This window comes from Rhinatrema bivittatum, chromosome 17 (assembly GCF_901001135.1).
Source record: "Rhinatrema bivittatum chromosome 17, aRhiBiv1.1, whole genome shotgun sequence".
Classification (NCBI taxonomy): Eukaryota; Metazoa; Chordata; class Amphibia; order Gymnophiona; family Rhinatrematidae; genus Rhinatrema; species Rhinatrema bivittatum.
This window is the reverse complement of record NC_042631.1, coordinates 32,942,919-32,967,437: the sequence shown is the minus strand read 5'-3', so window position 1 is coordinate 32,967,437 and position 24,519 is coordinate 32,942,919. Positions and strand designations below refer to the sequence as shown.

The 24,519-nt window shown below is 44.1% G+C and overlaps 1 protein-coding gene across 1 annotated transcript in view; it reads right to left on the bottom strand.

Annotated features, from left to right (window-relative positions):
• The window catches only part of DAGLA (diacylglycerol lipase alpha), a 210,630-nt gene extending 189,551 nt beyond the window's left edge, over positions 1 to 21,079 (bottom strand). Inside the window, exon 1 of the mRNA XM_029582183.1 lies at positions 20,967 to 21,079. The gene's annotated coding sequence lies outside the window, so the exon portion shown is untranslated. The remainder of the gene's footprint in view (positions 1 to 20,966) is intronic.
• Positions 21,080 to 24,519: the final 3,440 nt, after the last annotated feature.

Below are 24,519 nucleotides of genomic sequence, written 5' to 3'. Positions count from 1 at the left end.
ACGGGGGTCTACAACCCCTTATCCTATAAGGGGATTATTGCATCCTCGCCCCTGTGAAACTAATAGCGCTCATCACAAGCAAATGCGTGTTGTTGAGGCTATTACCTATTCTCCCTCAATTGTGAAAAAAAAAAAAAAAATGTGTGCGCCTAATGCGCACATTTTTACCCTCAGAAATTAACGCCTGCTCAGAGCAGATGTTAATTTCTGAGCATCCCAAAAAGTGTACAGAAAAGCAGAAAATACTGCTTTTCTGCACTTCCTCCGACTTAATATCCTAGAGATATTAAAGTCGGAACCACCAAAAGGACCAGAATGTTTACAAACTTTTTTAAAAAGCGTGCCAGCAGTCAGGTTAGGAAACGGGATGCTCAATTTAACGAGCATCCATTTTCCTAACCCGCTGACAGCCTCCTCTCCTGGGCGCCCGCTGCCAAGGAGGCGCTAGGGGTGCACATCTGTCCCTAGCGCCTCCTTTTCAGCATGATCCCTCATTTAAATATTCAAATCAAGGGCCCAGGAGAGGTGGCTGAGCATGCGTTAGGAAAGCATCGGTCCCCATGGCCTGTAACCTCCAGGATTCAAAAGCCATCCAGGGCTCCCTTCTGTTCACCATTTTCATGTAGCCCAACATAAAATTTGCTACAGCTGCCTAAATTTACATTGTTTTAAGACAAACTGAAAGAAGTACTGGCCCGTCAGCCAAATTCCAAGTTAAATAACCAGCAACAGAAAACTGCTGTACAAAAGGCAGAATACACCCGTTTAGAGTCAGATTACCTGGCTTACTTGACTGATCTGAAATAATTTGGTCAGCTGATGATGTAGATTTGTTTACCAGTGCCTCCTCGCTACAGAATGATGAGCACAGATTAAGATTAACATCTTCTGTTCAAAATTGGCTCTTGGTAAGAAGATTAATCTTAAATTTAAAAAAATAATAAAGCTCTAATATCTGGAACACAAAATAAATAGATGATGCTAAAGAGAAACTTGGCACTCTGATACTAACACAATCCAATGTTTGGGAATAAGTGTGGACCCAGGACTGACTTTTGCAGCATGTGTAAACAGGGTTTGTAAAATATTAACCATTGGGAAAGCTATGCATAGCACAAGTTTATCTCAACCTCAACAGTACAATATACTGTTCACCTGATAATGTTCCCTCCCCATTCATGGTAGGATATGGTTTTATAGTACAGTTGACCATTTATCCCAGATAATATCTTAAGGAAAAGGTCTCAAATTAGAAAAGCATAAACGTAAGATTATCAGCAATCATGACACCTTCACAAGAAAATGGTGCTGAGCAACAGTAAAGATTACTCTTCAATAAGCTCAGAATCAACAGAAAACTGATGTTAAAAAAAAAAAAACGGCAGCTCTTCCTATAATGATTTCAAGTATGTATTATTGCAATAAAATATTCTAAGAGCCGAGAACCATTTTTGATTAAGAAAACTGCACTACTGTACAGCTGTGCACATTCCACCGTATCATGAAGCTGCACTACAGAGGTGGAAAGGAGATGTGACGGGATGGCCAGCTAGGACCGAGCTACATAAATCAGATAGGTCTTTGTGAAGGCCCAAAACCACAGAAGGTGTGAAAGAACAGAGTTACACTGGGCATTGGGAGGACAAGGCTCAGGTGCACTGTGAGAAACAGAGAAGGAACAAGCTGAGCTGCTGCACTGGGAGAGAAGGATGCATTGGCAGATGTCTGTTGTCACTGAGACTGGAAGAGCAGGACTGGGGGGGGGGGGGGGGGGGGCGAGAGGCTGCAGGTGAGGACTACTCCAGAAGAGGCCTCAAAGACGGGCTCAAGGGCATTATCACCTCCTTTTTGTTACTGGTTATTCCTCTCTATGCAACCTAGCATTCTTCTGGCTTTAGCTATCGCCCTGATGCATTGCTTTTTCACCCCCCCAACGGCCCTCTCCCAGTCTGTGCACATTAGTCTTTCACACCCCCCCCCCCCCCCCCGCATCACATACAGCTCTTTTGGATTACTGCATCACAGATGCATGACTCTGCACTTCCTGGCATTGAATCCCAGCTGCCAAATCTCAAGACCACGCTTCCAGCTTTCTTAAATCAGTTTTCATTCTCTCTACTCCTTCAGGCGTGTCCCCTCTGTTGCAGTTCTTAGTATCATCCACAAACAGACAAACTTTACCTTCTGTCCCTTCCGCAATGTCGCTCACAAAGATATTGAACCGAACCGGTCCCAACACCAATCCCTGTGGCACTCCGCTTAACACCACTCTCTCTTTAGAGTAAGTTCCATTTACCGTTACACGTTGTCTCCTATCAGTCAACCAGTTTGTAATCCACGGCACCACCTTGGCACTCACTCCCAAGCTTCTCAATTCATTCACAAGCCTATGCGGGATTATATCAAAAGCTTTGCTGAAATCCAAGTAGATCACATTGAGTACTCTTCCTTGATTCAATTTTCTAGTCACTCAATCAAAAATATCTATCAGATTTGTCTGACAGGACCTTGCCCTGGTGAATCTATGTTGCCTCGGGTCCAGCAACCCACCCAATTGTAGATAGTTCACTTCAGCAGAGTCTCCATTAATTTTCCCACCACCAAAATGAGGCTAAACGGCCTGTACTTTCCAGCCTCCTTTCTGCTGCCATCTTGTGAAGCGGGATCACCAACGCTCTTTTCCAATCCTGCGGCACCACTCCCATTTTGAGAGATCTATTGAACAGATTTGTTTGGGTTTTTTTTTTTTGGTTTTTTTTTTAGCAGACTTGCCGGCACATCTCTGAGCTCCTTCAGCAACCTGAGATGTACCTCATCCTGCCTCATGGCCTTGTCCAAGACTGTTTCCAACAATAGGGCCTGCAAGTCTGGGATTTTATTGGCCAGACTACGAGCATTTTTGGTAATAGTTTTCCAGGTGCTCTTCCTAGTCTCCTTTTCAGACACGCCAAGAGGCGTGGTCATTGTTAAAAATACCATTCTAGAAGCACAGTCCACATGTATTCCACATACTAAGAAAGGTGGAAAGAAGGCAAAACGATTACCGGCATGGTTAAAAGGGGAGGTGAAAGAAGCTATTTTAGCCAAAAGATCTTCATTCAAAAACTAGAAGAAGGATCCAACAGAAGAAAATAGGATAAAGCATAAACATTGGCAAGTTAAATGTAAGACATTGATAAGACAGACTAAGAGAATTTGAAAAGAAGTTGGCTGTAGAGGCAAAAACTCACAGTAAAAACTTTTTAAAATATATCCGAAGCAGAAAGCCTGTGAGGGAGTCAGTTGGACCGTTAGATGATCGAGGGGTTAAAGGGGCACTTAGAGAAGATAAGGCCATCGCAGAAAGATTAAATGATTTCTTTGCTTTGGTGTTTACTGAAGATGATGTTGGGGAGGTACCCGTACTGGAGAAGGTTTTCATGGGTAATGATTTAGATGGACTGAATCAAATCACGGTGAACCTAGAAGATGTGGTAGGCCTGATTGACAAACTGAAGAGTAGTAAATCACCTGGACTGGATCATATACACCCCAGAGTTCTGAAGGAACTAAAAAATGAAATTTCAGACCTATTAGTAAAAATGTGTAAACTATCATTAAAATCATCCATTGTACCTGAAGACTGGACGATAGCAAATGTAACCCCAATATTTAAAAAGGGCTCCAGGGGTGATCCGGGAAACTACAGACCAGTTAGCCTGACTTCAGTACCAGGAAAAATAGTGGAAAGTGTTCTAAACATCAAAATCACAGAACATATAGAAAGACATGGTTTAATGGAACAAAGTCAGCATGGCTTTACCCAAGGCAAGTCCTGCCTCACAAATCTGCTTCACTTTTTTGAAGGAGTTAATAAACGTGGATAAAGGTGAACCGGTAGATGTAGTATACTTGGATTTTCAGAAGGCGTTTGACAAAGTTCCTCATGAGAAGCTTCTAGGAAAAGTAAAAAGTCATGGGATAGGTGGCGATGTCCTTTCATGGATTGCAAACTGGCTAAATGACAGGAAACAGAGAATAGGATTAAATGGACAATTTTCTCAGTGGAAGGGAGTGGACAGTGGAGTGCCTCAGGGATCTGTATTGGGACCCTTACTTTTCAATATATTTATAAATGATCTGGAAAGAAATATGACGAGTGAGATAATCAAATTTGCAGATGATACAAAATTGTTCAGAGTAGTTAAATCACAAGCAGATTGTGATAAATTGCAGGAAGACCTTGTGAGACTGGAAAATTGAGCATCCAAATGGCAGATGAAATTTAATGTGGATAAATGCAAGGTGATGCATATAGGGAAAAATAACCCATGCTATAATTACACAATGTTGGGTTCCATATTAGGTGCTACAACCCAAGAAAGAGATCTAGGAGTCATAGTGGATAACACATTGAAATCGTCGATTCAGTGTGCTGCGGCAGTCAAAAAAGCAAACAGAATGTTGGGAATTATTAGAAAGGGAATGGTGAATAAAACGGAAAATGTCATAATGCCTCTGTATCGCTCCATGGTGAGACTGCACCTTGAATACTGTGTACAATTCTGGTCGCCGCATCTCAAAAAAGATATAATTGCGATGGAGAAGGTACAGAGAAGGGCAACCAAAATGAAAAGGGGAATGGAACAGCTTCCCTATGAGGAAAGACTAAAGAAGTTAGGACTTTTCAGCTTGGAGAAGACACGGCTGAGGGGGGATATGATAGAAGTGTTTAAAATCATGAGAGGTCTACAATGGGTGGATGTGAATCGGTTATTTACTCTTTCGGATAGTAGAAAGACTAGGGGGCACTCCATGAAGTTAGCATGGGGCACATTTAAAAGTAAAACTAATCGGAGAAAGTTCTTTTTTACTCAACTCACAATTAAACTCTGGAATTTGTTGCCAGAGGATGTGGTTAGTGCAGTTAGTATAGCTGTGTTTAAAAAAGGATTGGATAAGTTCTTGGAGGAGAAGTCCATTACCTGCTATTAATTAAGTTGACTTAGAAAACAGCCACTGCTATTACTAGCAACAGTAACGTGGGATAGATTTAGCGTTTGGGTACTTGCCAGGTTCTTATGGCCTGGATTGGCCACTGTTGGAGACAGGATGCTGGGCTTGATGGACCCTTGGTCTGACCCAGTATGGCATTTTCTTATGTTTGTGTTATTTCCTCTTCCCAGTTCCTGCATTGTTTGGAAATGACTTGCCAATTTCCCTGGCCACCTCCTGCCAACCCCCACTTCTTAGTTTAAATGCCTGATCTGAAGTTTTCACTCTTTCCTGCCACAAATGTAGGACATCCTTACCATATAACTTTTTATTGCTCCATACATGGCCCCAACCACTAATGTATCCAAAACCATTTTCCTTCCATGAGTCATGAATTGAGATTATCTATATGGCATAACCTTTCCTTTCCCTTTTCATGAACAGGTAATACTTCCAAAAAAGCAATAGTCTTTGCTATGTGTCTAATCTTCTCCCCTAGATTTTGGAAATTTTTCTATACTTTATGGACACCATTTTCTCCGATTTGTTTTTTTCACTCAATGCATAATTAAGCTCTGGAATTCATTGCCAGAGGATATGGTTATAGCAGTCATTGTAGCTGGGTTTAAAAAAAGGTTTGGATAAGTTCCTAGAGCAGAAGACCATAAACTGATATTAACCAATAAGGATTAATAGCTTGGGATCTATTCATTTAATGTTTGGGTACTTGCCAGGTAATTGTGACTTGGATTGACCACTGTTGGTCACAGGATACTGGGCCTGATGGACCTTTGGTCTGACCCGGTATGGCATTTCTTATGCTCATTTTCCAATGCAGAAAATGCATTATGTAAGGGTAACAACGGGTAGCAGTGATCATTGTTGCTCCACAGACGTCAAAAGGGCAAACAATGAACTCTTGAACTTCACAGTTTTAACACACAGAGGAAAACTGAATTTTGTTGAACAGAAAATTGTGAAATATTGCTTTTTTGTGCCAATGACGAGCTAGAATTAAAGGGGTATTTCATGCTGAACTGTCTCTCTTTCAAACACAAGGCAGCCAGAAGTATTTTTTGTGTAACTGGGTGCTGCACAATACTAGGTCTATAATTAGCCATAAAGGGGGTAATTTTCAAAGGAGTTACGCATGTAAATGTGACATACTATCGTAGCAATTTTCAAAAGCCATTTACTCGAGTAAAGTGCACTTACTTGAGTAAATCCTATGGACAATTCAATGGCATATATTGTAGCAATTTTGAAAAGCCCACTTACTTGAGTAAAGTATATTTACTCGAGCAAAAACCAGTTTTGCTCGAGTAAATGCTTTTGAAAATCTGGCCCAAAATGTTTAAAACCCTGGTATATAACAACTAAAGGGCACTGCTGGCTATTAATCCCCTCTCTGGTCAACTAGCATCTTCAACATCTCGCTCCCCACAGACCTGGAAGAAAAAGAAGGTTCAATGCACAACCTTTCAAGCAAAGGCCATGTGCAGATTGGGATGGAGAAAAAGACGTCTCGGCCATTTAGCTGAGACTCTGTTTTTTGTTTTAATGTGAATATTTGGCTCATTGTGCAGCACCCAGATGAACAAGAGTAGCTTAGAGTTTTCAGGTTGCCTTATCTCTATAAAAAGGGTGAGTCAAACAGAAAATGGACACTTTAACCAAGTCAAACCACCTGCCCACCCCCAGATTTATCTTGCAGAGAAAGTTTGATGAGGGATAGAAGTCCTACCCGAGTTTTGTTATGGAGGTTTTGGACTCGTACCTGCACAGAAAAGGTTCCAACTGCTTCTGCTCAAAACAAAAAAAAAAAAGATCAGACAACTTCAAGTCCACTCTTTTCACAGCCAGAATCTTCTGCTTTTGAAAGCACCATGAAGGGATTGAATGCGACTGGTTGCCATCATGTGTGATGGAGAAAGGCCAATTCTGCACCCCTTCCCAGGGCTATCAGAGGACCAAATCAACCCCTTACTCTCAAACTCTCCCAAGATAAGGACTACTTTTCACCACAGCAAATAATCGGACACTTAGGGCCATATGTATGAAAGGGAAAGCAGCTAATCTTACAAAACCACAAGGATCCTGGTAACTGATAACCACATCCTGCCGCTGAGTTACAATCTGGCCTCCCTGCCCTGTACACACTGACTCATGGTAGCTTCAACTCAAAAGGAAAAAGATCTCACAAACCACAGAGCATAAAATGATAAACCCTTTTCTCATGTCATAAGTCTTTTCGGTATTCTGATCGCTTTATGCTGCGTTGGTTGATAAAAGAAATAACAGAAATAAATGAAAAAGGAGGCAGCCATCTTAATTTTCAGACACTTAATATTTGGATTTTTACCCTGCCTTTCCAGATAATGCACAAGGTGATCTGTATTACTGGTATTCAAGTACAGTAAGTACCTGGCCCACAGAGCTTACAATCTTAGTGGGTACCTGAGGCAATGGGAGATAAAGGATTTGCCCAAGGTTACAAACAGCGTCTGTAGGGGAAGTGGGATTTGCGTCCCTGCTTCTCAACATTAGGTCACACCTTGTCTCATAATGCTTTTTGGGGAACAATGTCCATCACAGTACTTAAAGATGAACATATCATTATACTAATAAGAAGCCCAAATCAAAAAAAGGACTGTTTTTTGTTTTTTTTAATGCCATAATCCATCCTAGAATGACTGATGATAGGTATTGTGGTCATTTAACATATTGCAAAAGACCTTACCTTTAAATTTTAATGATGTACCCAACACATGGAGATAGTGGGGGAAGGGCTATCATACTACTAAAAGCATCCAGCTTGAACAGCCACCTTGCTCCATCTTTACCTGACAGGTTGATCCAGTCCTGGCTTTGTACCACTGCAATACATAGTTTTTGATTTCCATAACAAAAGCAGGCGTACAAACCAAATAAATACAAAGAGGTAAAAGCCAGGACAAGATCAGCCTCTCAGGAAAGAAAGAGAGAGCCAGCTGGCAAGCCTAATACCAGAATATGGCAGCAAGAGGCCTGGAGCTCTGTACAGTCATAAAACAAAAAACTGTACTGATGCAGCTTGTTCTGTGAACACTTCTCACCCCAAGGCAGGCGCCATGATCAAAGTGACCGAAACCAAAAACCATATCTATCTCCAGCAAATCCGAATCAGTCACATCCATGATACAACTGCTGCGCTACACTAAGCCGTGTCCACCCATTTTTCAATTTCTGTGCTTGCATATGTGTAGCTACACAGGCTAGAAGAGGAACACATACAATACTACTAGTGACAGAAATCTAGAACAAGTCGTAACATTTGCAGAAAGGTGAAATTAGGTCTTACCTGCTAATTTTCCTTTCCTTGTGTCCTGACAGACCAGTCCAGACAAGTGGGTTTGTCACTCCTACCAGCAGATGGAAGCAGAGAGGGCAAGTTTTTTGGCCTGATGCTGTCCCTTTATATAACTTGGTACAGCAGGGTAGGTGTCAGCAGTCTGTTGCCCTTCAGAAATCCAGGACTATTTGAAGCTCTTTTATTATATAGATATCTATATATGTTTACATATATAGATATGTATGTAAACATATACACATTTTTAAAAAACATTGTTCCAGCCTAACAAACAAAAAATAAATTTGAGCTTTAATTCTGCTCTTATCTCTCCTCAGGGAAATATCGTGAGGGTATTTCTTTTCCTCTATGCATATATTATCTAAGGTAACATTCTCTCTTTTTTTTCCTTGAATCCTGACAGACCAGACTATGGACTGGTCTGTCAGGATTCAAGGAAAGAAAAATAGCAAATAAGTCCAAATTTCACCTTACTCATCATCTTGCAGACCTGTTCAGACAACCTATGCAGTACCTATCCCAGGTGGGAGTATCCCAGTGCTGCTTCCAGGACTCCCGCAGCAAATGCTGCATGCTTTTCCTGAACTTTCAACTTATAATGCTTCATAAATGAATGCAGCAATGCCCATGGGGTTGCTTTGCAAATATCCTCACATGTTACCATCTTAATCTCTGCCCAGGATGCAGCCTGAGCCCTTGTGGAGTGTGCTTAGAGTCTCTCTGGGACTCATTTCCCATTTACTATATAAGCTGTGGCTATTGATTCCTTGATCCACTGAGGGATGGAAGCTTTGGAGGACGCTTCACCTTTTCAGGCTCCTGCAAACACCACAAAAAGTCTGACTTTCTGAATTGATTGGCCACCTCATTTAGAATTCTTCTTCTAAGATATTAAAACATCCAGCAGTCCTGAGATCTTTCTTACTGACTAGAAAGACCCTTTTTCTGAAGCCTGGTAGGAAGCTACTTGATTCATATGGAATTCAGATACAGTCTTCAGCAGAAAGGTGGGTACTGGCCTAATTGTAAGAAGAGAGAGGGATTTCTCCATGACAAAGCTTGCAGCTCTGAGATTCTTCTTGCTGAGCAAACTACTACCACAAATGACACAAAATTATGCAGAGTAGTTAAATCTCAAGCGGATTGTGATAAATTGCAGGAGGACCTTGTGAGACTGGAAGATTGGGCTTCCAAATGGCAGATGAAATTTAATGTGGACAAGTGCAAGGTGATGCATATAGGGAAAAATAACCCATGCTGTAGTTACATGATGTTAGGCTCTATCTTAGGGGTTACCACTCAGGAAAGAGATCTTTAACCGAAGCTTTCTTGATTGATTCAAATGGTGCCTGTACCAGTGCTTTTAGTACCAGGATTTGTCCCATGGTTGGACCTGCAGCTTCCTAGGCAGACATATCTACTTTGCTCCTCTCAAGAAGTAGACAACATCAGAGTTTGTCACCAGATAGGAGTTCCTGACCTGCCCCCTACAGTATGCTATTGCTAAGATTTGAAATCCGATAGTTCATTGCTAGGCCTTTTCCCAATCCATCCTGTATGAATTGCAAAACCGTGGGTACATCTGCCTTGGGTGGCCTTATATTCTGCTGTACACAATCTTTGTAAGATCTTCCAGATTCTTATTTAAGTAAGTGAGGTGGAACACTTTCTTGCTTTTCGTAGTATTGATATGACTTGTCTTAGGTTCTCTCTTGCTAAGATTCCTCCTCTCAAGAGCCAGGTGATAAGAGAATGGAATTGTATCCTTCATGTCCACCAGACCCTGTTTTAGTAGGTTCACTGCTGGGCTAAACCTCAATGGTTTTCCTATGCTGAGCCTGACCAGGTCTGCGTAACACAGGCATCTCGGCCAGTTTGGGGCCACCAGTACCACTTTCCCTGGATGATCTGTAATCTTTCTTACTGCCCTGGGTATCATTAGCCAAGAGGGAAATAAGTATAACAGCTCCTCTTGAGGCCAGGCCTGCAATAGTGCATCTATTCCACTGGATTTCGAATCCTGTCTTCTGATGAAGAACAATTTTTTCTTGGCATTTCTGCAGGTTGCCATCAGGTCCCACAGAGGATGGCCCCATCTTGTTATTTGATTCAAGGCCCTGCCTGACAAGGCCCATTCTCCTGGGACTAGCATTTCATAGCTTAGGAAATCTGCTTGCAGGTTGTCCACTCCCATTATGTGTTGCGGAGAGATCCTGTAGATGTTTCTCTACTCATTCCATCAACAATTCCGAATCCTTTTGGGCTTGCTTGCTTTTTGTGCCCCTGTCTGTTCACATGCCACTGCTGTGGCGTTGTCCGACAAGATCCTTACTTGCCTTCCCTCTACCACTTGCTGGAGGCTTACTAATGCTAATCTGATCGCCCTTGTCTCCAAGGCATTTATGAAGTATGACTTTTCTCCTTGAAACCATCAGCTCTGCTCAGCTGCCCTTGCAGTGTGACCCATATCTGATCACCATGATCCATTGGGAAGCTATAAAATAGACCCTTTTTTCTAGATTGGCTCTGACTAGCCACAACTTCAGACTCTTCTTGGCCCTGGCTGTGAACAGTAAGGTCTTCTGATACTCCTGACCTTATGAGGAGCAACTAGTCAAGAGACACCCTCCCCTCTCCATCCCTCTCAGCTAGACTAGTGTAATGCGGCGCAACAAATGACTTATTTGTATGTAATGCTTTTTGATTTGTCCCTCACTCTACTTCCTCCCTCTTTTTTCTGCTCACTATTAAATTATGCTCATCCAGGCTTCCTTTATCACATCCCCCCCCCTCATAACCAATTAATTGTTGCTTATCCTTATATCTGTTATTTATCAATTGTTAAAAATTTGCCTATACTTATACCTTTTTATCCTTCAGTTCCCTGTTATACTGTAAAGCCTCTGTTGCTAATTTGTGTTTCATGTGAACCAATGAGATGTTCCCAACATTCATCGGTATATAAAAGCCTCTAAAATAAATAAATAAATAAATAAAGGCCACAAATGAGCTCTAGACCATTGTATCACTCCTATAGCTGCTGCCAAGTCGAAGAGCTGTGAATATGTCTAGGCTGTAGGCATCCGTGCTTTCAATTTTGCTTGGGTTTGCTGCTGCAACTTGTCTATCCTCTGGCTTGCCATAAATACTTTGCTATATACAGTGTTGAATCGGGCACCTAGATGTGTCAACTCTTGAGAAGGCTGTAAGCAACCTTTGCCTCTGTTCAAGAGCCAGCCCACTCCTTCCAGCATCTGCAAAACTCTTTGTATTGCTAGGACTCCTTCCTGAGAAGTACTGGCCCTGATAAGCCAATCATCCAAATATGAATGGACCCAAATTCCTTCTTTGCAAAGGAAGGCTGCTACCACCACCAGGACCTATGTAAAGGTTCTGGGTGCCATTGCTAACCCAAAGGGCATTGCTTTAAACTGAAATTATTGTTGTCCTCCTATTGCAAACCTCAGGAAACATCGAAGCTCTTGTTTGATGGGAATGTGTAGGTATGCTTTTTTTCACTATCTTCAAGTATTTGTTTACCCCTTTTAAATCCATTACTGGCCAGAATGTTCCCTCTTCCGTTGGGATTATGAAATATATTCCACATTCCACTCAGGGAACTGGTAATATTGCTTCTATTTGGAACAGCCTGTGCACAATCCTGTATGGCTCCTCTCTGCTCTTTTGAAAAGGGAACTGAAAAAAAATTCTCTTCTTGGAGGAGTATTCAATTACAAGGCATACCCTTGTCACACCACCTCTAGCACACATTTGTCTTTGTAAAATCTTTGTGGATGCCCGCCTACAGCTGGAAACAAAGCATGGTCCTCGAAATTGTCATTGGGACCCTTTTCTTGAAGATAGACCCTGAAAACCGCCCTCTCAGTTTCCCTGCCTGCTGCCCCAAAAGGGTTGCATCTTTGCAGGTGGTCTGGGTCTCTGGCCACCCTGTGGCCTACCTGTTCTATACTACCTTACTTCTCTTAGGCGTGACCTGGAGACTCTCCCCCTGGCCATGCATGTCCTATCTACAGGTAAGTCTCTGAGGTTTGACTCTCCTAGCTCTTTCACTAGTTTTGCCAAATCTTCTCCAAAGAGGGGCTCCCATTTGAAGGGTAATCTGCTTAGTTTTGCTTTAGAGGTTGAGTCTGCCCACCAGTTCCTCAGCCATAGTAAGTGCATCTACATAACTGGTGTAGATACCAGCTTGGATGAGGCTATAATCTGCTACAAAGGCTGCTCCCAATTCCAAGAATGCCTTCTCATTGTCTGGACATTGCAGCTCTTCTAGGTCTATGGCTAACTGGCCCTGCTGTACAAAGCGTATCATGGCTTTTGCCACATATCTCCACAGATTACGGTTTGCAATGCTAGACTTGCCGAATCGAACAATCTTTGTGATCCTGAGGATCTCTTAAAGCTGATCCACCCTCCATGGGGATCATAATTCTCTTAGCCACTGCTGAGACAGCTGCAACCACCTTTAGTGTCCTAAACAGCTTCTCCTTCTCTTGCACAGGCTACAACCTCTCTATAATCCTAAAACTCTTTAGAGCTGCCTCTGGGGGCCCCCACTCCATTATGATCATGTTCAAAATAGCAGAATGAACTCGAAATGCCTTTGCCGGTTTCTTAATACCCATGATGACGGATCCCCCTTTTCTCTTTAAGCTGGTCTTCTTCCAGTCTCAGTGAGTGTGAGACCTTTGAGATAAGGGCATTCAATTCCTGTTGCCTAAACAGTCTCACTGCTGGGGCATTTATTTATTTTATTTATTATTTTTATATACCGACATTCGATCTGAGATATCTCATCGGTTTACATTCAGGTACTGTAGGTATTTCTCTATCCCCAGAGGGGCTTACAATCTAAGCTTGTACCTGAGGCAAAGGAGGGTAAAGTGACTTGCCCAAGGTCACAAGGCGTGACAGCGGGACTCGAACCCTGGTCTCCTGGTTCATAGCCCACCACTAGGCTATTCCTCTACCTGGCACTGCAGCTCCCCCTCCTCCAAATCCTCCTCTTTGCGCTAGTCTCCCAGGGAGACATCATCATCCTCAGTTAGAGGAGGGGGACTGGCAGTACCACTAGGACTCACCTTTAGTTAGCTTCAACCTAGGCTTCTTTCTTGGTGAGGGCTCCTAAGAAAGTTGGCATGAACCTTGGGATGGCAGTCTGCTCTGTCCCTGGATGTTTTATGCAATCTTTTTAAATTAACTCCACAGAGAATTCTGGGCTCTGGGATCCATTAGGCGCCAGAGAATTTTGATCCGATGCTGTGGGAAAACGCCGCCTTTACACTGCTGCCAGGGAACCTTGCCCAAATGCTACAGGGACTGATGAGCCAGTGGGGCTACGCTACTAAGTGCACTCCCCCTCCTCCTCCTGTAGGGCCTGCATTAGCTTCTTCCCCCACCTCACAGAACAAGCTGGCAATGAATGCTGCTCATCTGGCCCCATACTGTCCACTCTCCATACCTGCCCACCGCAGCTGGGAGAGATTTTAGGGCAGATTCTGCTACTGACCTGCTGCCGGCTTCCTGGTCAAGGGAGTCTACCATTTGACAGGTCATGCAGGAGCACTACCCTCCTGATTGTCCCGGGGAGAGGAAGAGCAGTCTACAATGGCTGTCGTCCTTCTGGAACTCCTCTGGCCTCTCCTCGGAGGATTAACCCATTGCTTGGGTTGTGGTCTCCTTGGCCTTTCTTCTTCCTGCAGGACCAACCTTATCATCATATGCGGGAGACAGATGCCTACTGATGCCTACCCTACCACATCAGGTTATATAGAGGGTCAGCTTCAGGCCAAGAAACTTGCCTCTGCCTCCATATACTGGTAGGAGGGACAAACCCACTTGTCTGGACTGGTCTGCGGGAAGATGAGGAAAGGGTTTTGCTACTTTTACTGTCTGTGGAGTCTAGATCAGCAGCAAAAGACCCCAGAATGAGAAAATACAAGCTCCTCAGCTAAGATAAAAAATGGGGTTATTTTGGGCTTTTGGAAATAATTTTGTAAAACAATAATTAAACTTGTGAATAACTTTCCTGGAAATTAAGGTTTCTAACAAACTGAAAGCAACACAATCTGGTCACAAGGAGTAAGCGAGGGCGTTTCTCACCAGAAAGGCATGCCGTTGTCAGCATGGTACTGAAGTCAAGGAGCCAAGCTGGGAATGCAGCACACTGACCAAAGAAAGCATGGAGCTGGGAAACTTAAAACCCAGCGGGTTCTCGAGTTCAGATCTTCTCCCAAACAGCCCCATGACCTCCGTCTGCGAACTTTCTTCAAGCGGTCCTTAATTACACCCAGGGAATTACGTGCCAAAAAAATTACCAACATATAAAAGAGTACATTAGAACATTTATGAGAACATATACTGCTAGAAACAGACACTGCAGACCACTTAACTCAGCTGCTCACCTCTTACATGCGCAGGCAAAAACAAACAAAAAAAACAAACCCAAAAAACCTGTTACACATGCAGCTGCTATGGGAAGTCCCAGATAAAAAGCACTAAAAACTAAATACATAACAGCCAATGAACCAGAGAATTTATACCTGCCAAAACCAGTAAACATCATTAACATAAACATATATCAAAAACCATATACCACTACTCAGATTTAAAGACCAAAATGATTGCAATAAAGATAGTTACTCAAATAAAAATCTCCTCTCCAAGCAGGCTCCTCTCACCCATCAGGTCCCCCCTTCCTTCCCCCTTGACACCCTCATCCCCTATTAACCTCTCTCCCACCAGGTCTGTATCCCTCATCCACCCTCCTCCATCAGGACTCCCTTCCTCCCCTCTCCAATTCAGGTTCTCTTATTTATATTTATAGCCCACTCTACCCCCCCCTCAAGGCACCCTCCTTCCCCATAGGTCCCTTTCCTCTAAAGGTTTCCCCCATCAGATCCCCCTCCTCCCTGCCCAAACATCCACCCTTTGTCCGCGAGGGTACCCTACTTTCTCCCAGCATACCTCTGCTCCCTTTAGAATACCCTTCTCTCCCCCCCCCCTGATACCATCTTCCTCCCTCCCTCGGATCCCCTTCCTCCACACCCGTAAGGCCTGCAGCCACCAGGGTCCATAATGGACTTGAGCACTAGCAGAGGAGAGACCTGTTTCCCCCCCCCCCCAGCCTGAGGGCCCACCCCACCATCCCTGGACATCAGCAATGACTGCAGGCCTTTTCTTCCTCCTCCACGGGTCTCATCTGCAGCAGGAGCAGCAGCCTACGGACAAGCCCGGTGTCCAAAGGACACCACTGTTTCACGTGCACGTCCACAGACAACCCGCATCCTCGGGCGGGAGCCCGAGTCAGGTAGTCATCGGCCCAAGCTGATGTCTGGAGGGGGTGATCTGCGGCTTAGGCTGCTAATTCAAATTTGGCTGGGGTTGCAGGCGGGAGGAGAGCTGAGGCACGCAGACAGGGGCCCCAAAACCAGAAGTGGCATCAGCGTTCGCCTCAAAGGTATACCAGAAGCAGTGCCACGAACTCAGAAGTCAAAACAAGGGGAAAAAAAAAGGTAGGATTACAGAAAAGATTTATGTGATTTTGCAAGTGCTCATTAATTATGCAAATAATCTCATAATTGCCTGGGTGTACTTAATGTTTCTTCACTTAAATGTTATGGTCTTTGGGATTTGGACATACATTACCGGAAAGGCAAAATACCATCTCTCACATCCACAGAGTGCCTCATGCCCCACATGTACGTGTTTCTAAAAGGGAGCACTTAGATAAACTCGGGATTTCAGTGGTCGAGTGTTCCTAGTGCCCTTGGGGGTCGCTGGCCAGAGTCAGATGCTGGGCTAGACGGACCATTCGTCTGATCCAGGTTGGTCGTTCTTCTGGATGCAGACAGGCCCTTGACTAATTTGTAAACACCACTTTGACTGTAGCATTGCAAATTTTGTCTGTAGTGAAGGTTGATAAACACATGCAGGCAAGTTAACATCTTTTTCACAGTTAGACTGAAGAGAAACCAGCAGAGGTCCATTAAGCCCAGGCTTCTAACTGCCTCATGGTTGTTCTCTGCATAATATTATCCAGGAGATGGGAAAAGCCCTCACACCAAGAATGTACTTGAAAGACAATTCCAAAGCACAGTAAAAACAGTCCCTTCTGAACAGAGCTTACAATTTAATAAGAAACATAAAGCAAGACCATAGTTAAAGAGAAGAAAGCTAGTGAACAAGACTAAAAGATAATCAGTCATAAAATGTAAAAGTGGTGGGTCTTTAGATGGGCTTTAAACACGGCAAGAGAGGGAGCAGGACGCACCAGTTCCGGAAGACTATTCCAAGCACACGGCGCAGCCAGGTGGAAGGCAGGGAGTTGGGAATTGGCAGCAGAGGAGAAGAGCACAGATGGGAGTGACTTATCCGACGAGTGGAGTGCACGAGGCGGGGTGCAGAGAGAGATAGAAGAGATGTAGGGAGCTGCTGCAGAGTGAAGGCATTTGTAGGTGAGAAAGAGGAGCTTGAACTGAATGCAGGAATGGATAGGGAGTCTCCAAGTCAATGCGGTGACTTCAGAAGAGGGGTTATGTGATAGAAGCAACTTTGAGAAAAGATAAGCCGTGCAGCTGAATTTAGGACAGATTGCGGTGGAGAGAGACGGCTTGCCGGGAGACAATAGTCTCAGCAGGAGGAGATGTAGTCCCTGGATCAGCATTATTTTTTAATTCAGGTACAATAATTCCTTAACCCAAAGAGTTTATGATCTGTGCATATTTGAGGCAGTTGCTCAAGGTCACAAGGAGTGGCTGTGTGGGAGGGGGAGGGTTTGAACCCTGCTTTCTCTGGTTCTTGGCCCATTGCTCTAACCACAAGGCCACTCCTCCTCCTCTCTCATACACACAGTCACTAGTTCAGAGGTGGCCAACCTTCTGCACACCAAAAGCCAAGAAACTGGAATGCACAGTCGCAAAGAGCCTCGTGTTTCGAAAAGACAAGGGGTTGTGAAGGGGTGGAGCCCCCCTTCCACCAGTATCTCTCCCTCTCTCTCAATCCACTCATCCTATCCCCATGATCTCGCTTTCAAGCCATCCTGTTCCCAGTAATCTCTCTCTCAATCCCCCAACTCTATCTCAGTTTATTCCCACTAAACTCTCTCAATCCCTTCAACCCCTTTTTTCAATCCTCTCATCTTGTTCCTACCAGTCTCTCTTTTAATCCTCCCACCCTATCCCCACCAGTCTGACCAGTATCTTCTTTCTTTCCTCCTATGCTCTGCCTAGTGTCTGTCTTTCTCTCTCGTCCCCGTCTCTCTGTCTCAATCAGCCCCAGCATAACATTCCCCATAAGAACAATGACAGAGGCTCAGCGGCTCCAACATTAAACACCTCCCTCCCCGTCTCCTCACCCTCTGTCTACCACCAGTATCTCCCCTGCCACCACCCTTCCAACTGCTCCCCCTCCAGCGCTCTCTTGAATATACCCTCCAACATTACCCATTCTGGCTCTCACACACCCACCACCTCTCCCACAAGATTCACCCCTTTTCAATTTATTCTCCTAAGAAGCATTCACCCCTTCTTGCTCATGTGAGTCTCTCAAATCATCATCCCTGGCTCTCTCACCCCTCCAACACCAACAAATTTCTAGCTTCCATTCTCCCATCTGTCCTATCACCCCTTCTGGCTCTGTTATCTGTAATGAGGAAAAGAGGATTAGCATTCAGACAACCAACAAGGACTAAACTTCATAATCTGGGTAAACAAATCGTGGGGGTAGCTGCTTATTACGGTGGTTAATACCCTAAACCAATTAAGCCTGATACATCACTTTGAAAGCATATACAGCATTGCTATCTGCTTCAATGGTAGGGGGAAGTGAGGAAAACAAGATTTACATTTAGACATCATCCAACAAGGTATCGATCTGTGCAATCTGGGTAAACAAGCATCGGGGTAACTTGCTTGATGTGGCAGTTACAACCCTTAACAATAAGCCTTATGCTCACCTTTGATGCAACTCCAGCATTACTCTCTGCATCAATGGCAGGGGATGGCAGGAAATTTGAATCAAACAGTCCCAACAAGGGCCCTGAAGTTGGTGGTTGGTGAAATAGATAAGTATGGGAAAATAAGTGTGGAAGCTTGCTGGGCAGACTGGTTGGGCCAATTGGTCTTTTTCTGCCACCTAATCCCCTCACCCTCTTTCAGCTTTCAACCCCTTTCCCTCGCCACAAATTATTCTGCCCTGACTGGAGCTTTTGGCAAGTCCCTCCTCCCCTCTGCTGTCAGCTGAATCCCCATGTCATGGGAGCACATTGCATAGCTGGGTCTGGGGCTGTGTACCCTTCAGCCCTTCCCTTTCAGGCAGCAGGCCAGAGAAGAGACCTCTGCTCCAGGAAACTTTGGACAGGATGCCGACTGGCTCTTCCTTGTCATCCTCTCAGCTCCAACTTCACCCCCTCCTGTCCGCCACTGTTGCTGCTGGGGAGGGGGTGAAGAAACAGGCTGAGCAGTAGAGCAGCCATAAGCAAAGAAAATTCTCTGATCCCCGCTCCAGCCCCTCCAGCAGCACTTTCAAGTCATGAGAGGAAGAGAAGACTAGAACAGAAAGGCTCTTCTCTGCTCTGTTCTATTGTGTGCGCTTCCTGCTCATGTCCCTCCCCCTCTGAATTCTGCAGAGCTATTCTCAGCAGCCATGTAGCCAGGAGAGCAAGAACCTCATGGCTGCTGTGTTCAAAATGCCATTATCTTTCTAATTAGCGATTTAAACTCTATTGTTTCAAACAAAAAACTTTACTCCATACTACTCTGACTTGACAATCTCAAAACAAAAGCAAGTCACAGTCCAAGATCACTTCCAGGTACAACTGTCACCCAATAAAATGCAATGTGTATGCGTGTGTAAAAAAAACTGCTTCATTTCTTCTTATGAAAAACGTATGGCCCAGTGCACAAGCTCATCTGACCCATAAATGGCTGCACTTATATTTCTGAGAAGCAACACTTGTAAAATTAAACTTTAGTCAATCGTTTATGCTTTTTAGCAACAAGTTCTCCTTCAAGTGACTTTATAATTTGGGATATTATAGAAACAAATTATTATTGTATACTGTCTTTCATTGATACAGGATCCCAAAGGTTTTATTGGAATTTGTTTCTCTTCATAAATCATTTTTTTTTTTTTAACAACATAAGATTTTATTAACATATTAGGAAAAATGGAAACTTTTTTTTTTATAAAATTATGTCCCATCTGATGGAACCTGTGGCGCAAATCTTAAAACCATCTTCCCAGCTCCAACCATGCTGCTAGAACCAGTCTGGAGAGAAACATTTCAGTTGTTGTGCTGTGATTTTTGGTCTAAGAATTTAGAGAATCAATTTTTATTTTTCTTGTGGCCAAAGCCAGCACTGTGCAGCCTGGTGTAAACATTTACTCCCTGGGTATATTAATAGAACAGTAAGGCAGAATTTCCTACTTCCAGTACTGGGCATATCTATTTCAAGAGTAATGCAGCAGGTTCATGTCTTTCCTCCTTTGAAGGGGGCTCCACTTATTACTTCACTACTGCCAGCCTGCACTGAAATCCTTTGGGAGAAATGAAGTAAATGAACCTGTATGCTATCCATGAACCTCACAATAGGTTTGCAAATAGGGTTGCAAAAAATTAAAATAAAAGCACTTAATAACCTGAAAAGCTGACTTTACAGCGTTATTTAAAACAAGAGATCAAACTGCCAGCAAATCTTTTGTTGGTAAATGCACATTACAGATAAAGGTTTCAGAGGTTAAATGATCCAGCTGCATTAGTAGTTGTCAATGTGTTATTTAGTGAACAATTTAAGAGGAATGGCATCACAAAAAGTTATGATTAAAATGTCATCCTCTTAAATATCCTCTCTTTCCATTCCTTTATAAACATATTTTGTGGGATTATAGAAGAGTCAAGCTAAGGGCCCTGAAGTGTTGCATGCTGTCTTCAAGGTTCAAGTTGAGTAAAACTCAAAATCAGGATCACTTATTTTCCCACCCGCCCAACCTACCTAGATTTATTTCAGTTTTCCCACACTATCTACAGTTAACCTCGTGAGATTTGGTCAGCTTGTTCTGAAATTGCCAGCTTTCCCTCCAGCCTTGCATCACAGACCCTTCATCTGTCATCGACTTGTCAAGCATAAAGATTTTTTTCGTAGATTCTGCTAAGGAGTGTACACCTCAAATGACAGGGCATGCGTCTTAGACACACATTAAAGGGCATGGAGAGGAGCGCTCATGATGACACATCTTACACAGGAATCTTCCGAAGCAAAGAACCCACACACCACTAAGTTACAGTGCACGGCTCCTCCCACCCCCCCCCCCCCCCAAAAAAAGAGGCTCCTCAGCACTAGCTTCCGAAAACCACCTTGCACAGATACTCCAACCCATGCCACGCTGCTCTGCGCAAAGTCTGCAGAAAACCATCCCGTTTCCCTCCGACTGCCCAGTAACTTCGTCCACCACAATGCACGCGAGGGAGGTGCTCGAGCCCCCCTTGATGCACCGGGAACTTGCAAGGATTGGGGAGGGGGGGGGGGTCGGGGCAGATGGGCGCACACGGCAGCGGAAGCCAGGCACCCCCCCCCCCCCAAGGGACGACGCCTCAAATCCCTGCACGGAGCTAGGCGCCACTTACCCGCACCTCTCTCCGGCCGCAGCTCCAGCTCCATCCTCCTTTCTGCTCCCGCGGCCCCCCGGAACCTTACGATTATCTAAAGCCAGCCAGTGCCGCGCATCATAGCGGCACGACCGCACCCGGGGCGGGCCTTACGTCATTTCCGTAACCAACTCCTCGCAGCCGGCGGTCGCCATGGTGACGGGGGCCTGCCGCACTGCTTGGCGCGGGAGCAGGTATGCGCCGAGGTGAAAGGGGCGCGCAGCTCACTTGGGGGGCAAGCCCTGGACACCCCCCCCCCACCGGCGCTGAAGGGCTGGCTAGGGGCGAGGAAGCCTACGCGTCGTCCAAGGACCTGCGGTTAATGCTGGAAGTGATCCATGGCCGCCGTCTGAGCATCATCCTGCCGGCAGCCAAAGAAGAGGGAGAGGCTCGGGTGTGCAGGAGTTTAAGTAGGGCCAGCGCAAGCCATTGTGCAAGCCGTGCACTTGCACAGAGCGGCGATGGCCTGGCGGTCGAAAAGGAGGCAGAAGAAAGCCCGGGGCTGCCAATGGAGCCAACCTTGCTGGCAGCCAAAGAGAAGAAAGAGAGCCCGTAGTGGAACACATCCTGCCTGTAGCCCAAGAGAAGAGGCCCATGGTGCCCGAGGAGCTTATGCCACTACTGGCTAAAGAGAGGGTGAGGCCTGGTGGCCAAAGAAAGGGCAAAACCCATCTTGCCAGCGGTTGAAAAGAAGAGGCGGTGGACCCTATGCCCCAGCCTCCAAAGAAGAGCGGGAGAGGCTGGGAGAGAATGATAGCATGTGAGTGAGAGAGAGGGTACCTGAGTGTGAGTGGGGCTAGAGTGACCCAATGGAACGTGGCAGCTGAAAAATAGGAAGAGCCCCGGGGCCATTCCGTTGGTGGCCAAAGAAAAAAAAAGAGAGGCCGGGTCTGAGTGAGAGAGCGAGCGCATGTGTGTGTGTGTATATGAGAATGAACGTATGAGTATTAGAAAATGTGTATATGAGAAAGTGAAGGAGTGTGTGTGTGTCCCCCCTCAACTCTTTTAGTCCAAGATAATTGTAGGGTGACTAGAAATAAAAAAAAATTCCCAAAAATGAAGAATAGGGAATTATTTTTATCCTTATGTTAATTGAGTGTTATTGATGTCTGCTGTTTTGAAATATTGTTTGAGAAATTTTTATGAGTTTTTAATTATTGGATGTTCAATTTGTCAGCTGTTTTTGAAATATTTATTCTTGTCATTCTTATGGTTTTTACCCTTATGATGATTTATATTTTCTTAATTCTATTGTTTGATGTTTTATGAAGAATGGTTTCTGTTTTACCACTGTTGTACAGCATACAGAGTCTGGCTTGTTGAGATTTCCAGTCGTTTTTGTCTACACATGTGCATTTATACTGTTTGAGTAGGGGCAGCAGAACTGCTTCTTGTTGGGAAGGTCAACCAAGCTCTGCCATGAACTCCACCCTAAGCTCTACTCTCATTTCCACTGCCAGTTTTTTACATTACATTTATGTTTTTTCATTCTATCTTACATACATCAGAGTATAATTATTCTTCCCCAGACAAAATATAAGCTTGATGCTAAAAAAAAAACAAAAAAAAAAACAAAAAAAAACACGTAGTGGTAAAGGAGAAAATGACAAAAACAGCATTATTAATATCAGATTTAAGCAACTGTTCTGTACTGCATGGCGAAGATCATCAAGTACCAAGAGTGAAGACTTATGTTAAATAATGACCCCCACAAGAAAAAACAACAAAGGCTCACCTCTGCCCACACTATACTAAAAGTATCTTCCAGCAGTCAGTTGTGCAAGCTTGACTGTGTGCAGGGTATTTCTCCTTTGTGGCTATGATGTGTAGCCAGTTCAGCCTGGAGCCCATGCTAGGAAACTTGATACCTGCCACCCATTATATCTAGAAATATATCAAACTTTGCTTCCATTTAATGTAGGTTGACCTTGCTTTCTTTTCCTAAGAGCTTGCTGCAATCATATCATCGTTCTCTGCAAGATGACACTTTAAAACGCTCTACTGTTCTATATCTATGAGGTTTATATAGAGAAGGCTTTAGCCTCAACTTTAACTCAAAAGTTATCAGTCTAAATGAAGATTTGTACACTTACTATTCAGCTAGAATTTAGTCGGCTAAGTTAGCCGACAAATTTAGCTGGACAAGTTAGGAGCATTCCAGAAGTGTAACTGAGAAGAGCTGAGTTAGTCGCATAAGTTATTTGGCTAACTCTGGAGTTACCCAGATAACTTATATGGATAACTCTGTTCGGCCCGAAAACCTGTCTTAAAATTAGCGGGATAAACGTATCCAGTTAACTTTAAGATATCTAGATATACTCAGTGGTGTGAATATATGGGCTAAGTTAGTCAAGTTTATCTGGCTAATAAGCTGAACATGGACTTCTTTCTCTATACAAAAGGTTACGTTGGTCAGCCAGTGACACCGTCATGTCTGTCTGTGGCCATCAGGTGGCGTCCAGAACAGTAGAAGGTGCACTATGCAAAAACAATATGTTCTGTCTGCAAAGCCCTATTGTTCACACACAAAGGCTGTTATTGACCAGACAATATGAGGGCAGTGGAATATCAACAAAGTGGAAGCACAAGCGATACAGTTGACTTGTCTGCAATTCACCGAGCCCCTAGAGCAGCATCACCTAAGCATATCCCCCTTTTACGTGGCTAGAAAGAATATCAGAGCCACTTTCCTCAACAGGAGAAGTTTGGACCCAGGATAATGGGAGCTGATGGAAGAGGCTTTTCAGCTCCTGGTGAACTGCTGGGACCTTCTGCATCTAGACCTATTGGTGACCTTCAACAACACAAAGGTTCCACACTTTTTCTGTCACAGGTGGGATCTGGAAGTGATTGGCATTGATGCTCTTGTTCAGGAGTGGCCATGCAGCATCTATGCCCTGGCTTCTGATATGCAGGCTGGTTCAGAAGATTACAAGTCAAACCAACTCCGTCCTTGTAATGGGTCCGGGATTGGCTAGAAGGCCATGGTGCGCCGATCTCCAGAGCCTGCTGGTGTGCAGTCCCCTCAGGATATAGTCTCGGATGGATTTGTTACATCAGGGGTCCATTCTGCATGAGGATCCTGTTCGATTCTATCTTGTGGTCAGGCCATTGAAAGGTTTCTGTTGTTGAAGTGGGGTTTTTTGCCTACGGTAATTTCCACTCTAATTTAGGTTAGAGTTTAGAAAGTCTTTGATATCTGGTGTTTTAAGCGAAGTACTCAACCGCTCAAGATAGATATTTCCTTGATTTTCACATTTTTACAGCACAGCGTGCTTAAGGGTTTGGCTCTTAACACTTTGAAGGCTCAAGTTGCAACCCTGACTTGTTTTAGGGGGAGAGTCAGAGGATCTTTGTCTTTCCATCCGGACATGTGCTGGTTGTTGCAGGGAGTTAAGTTAATTATCTGGACTGTTAGTATAGCTGGACATGTCAGCAGCTTTTGATATGGTCAATCATGAGCTGCTGCTCAATCATTTAAAACAATAATTGCAATAGTTTGTATCATATTTGAAGGGAAGAAAGCAGAGAA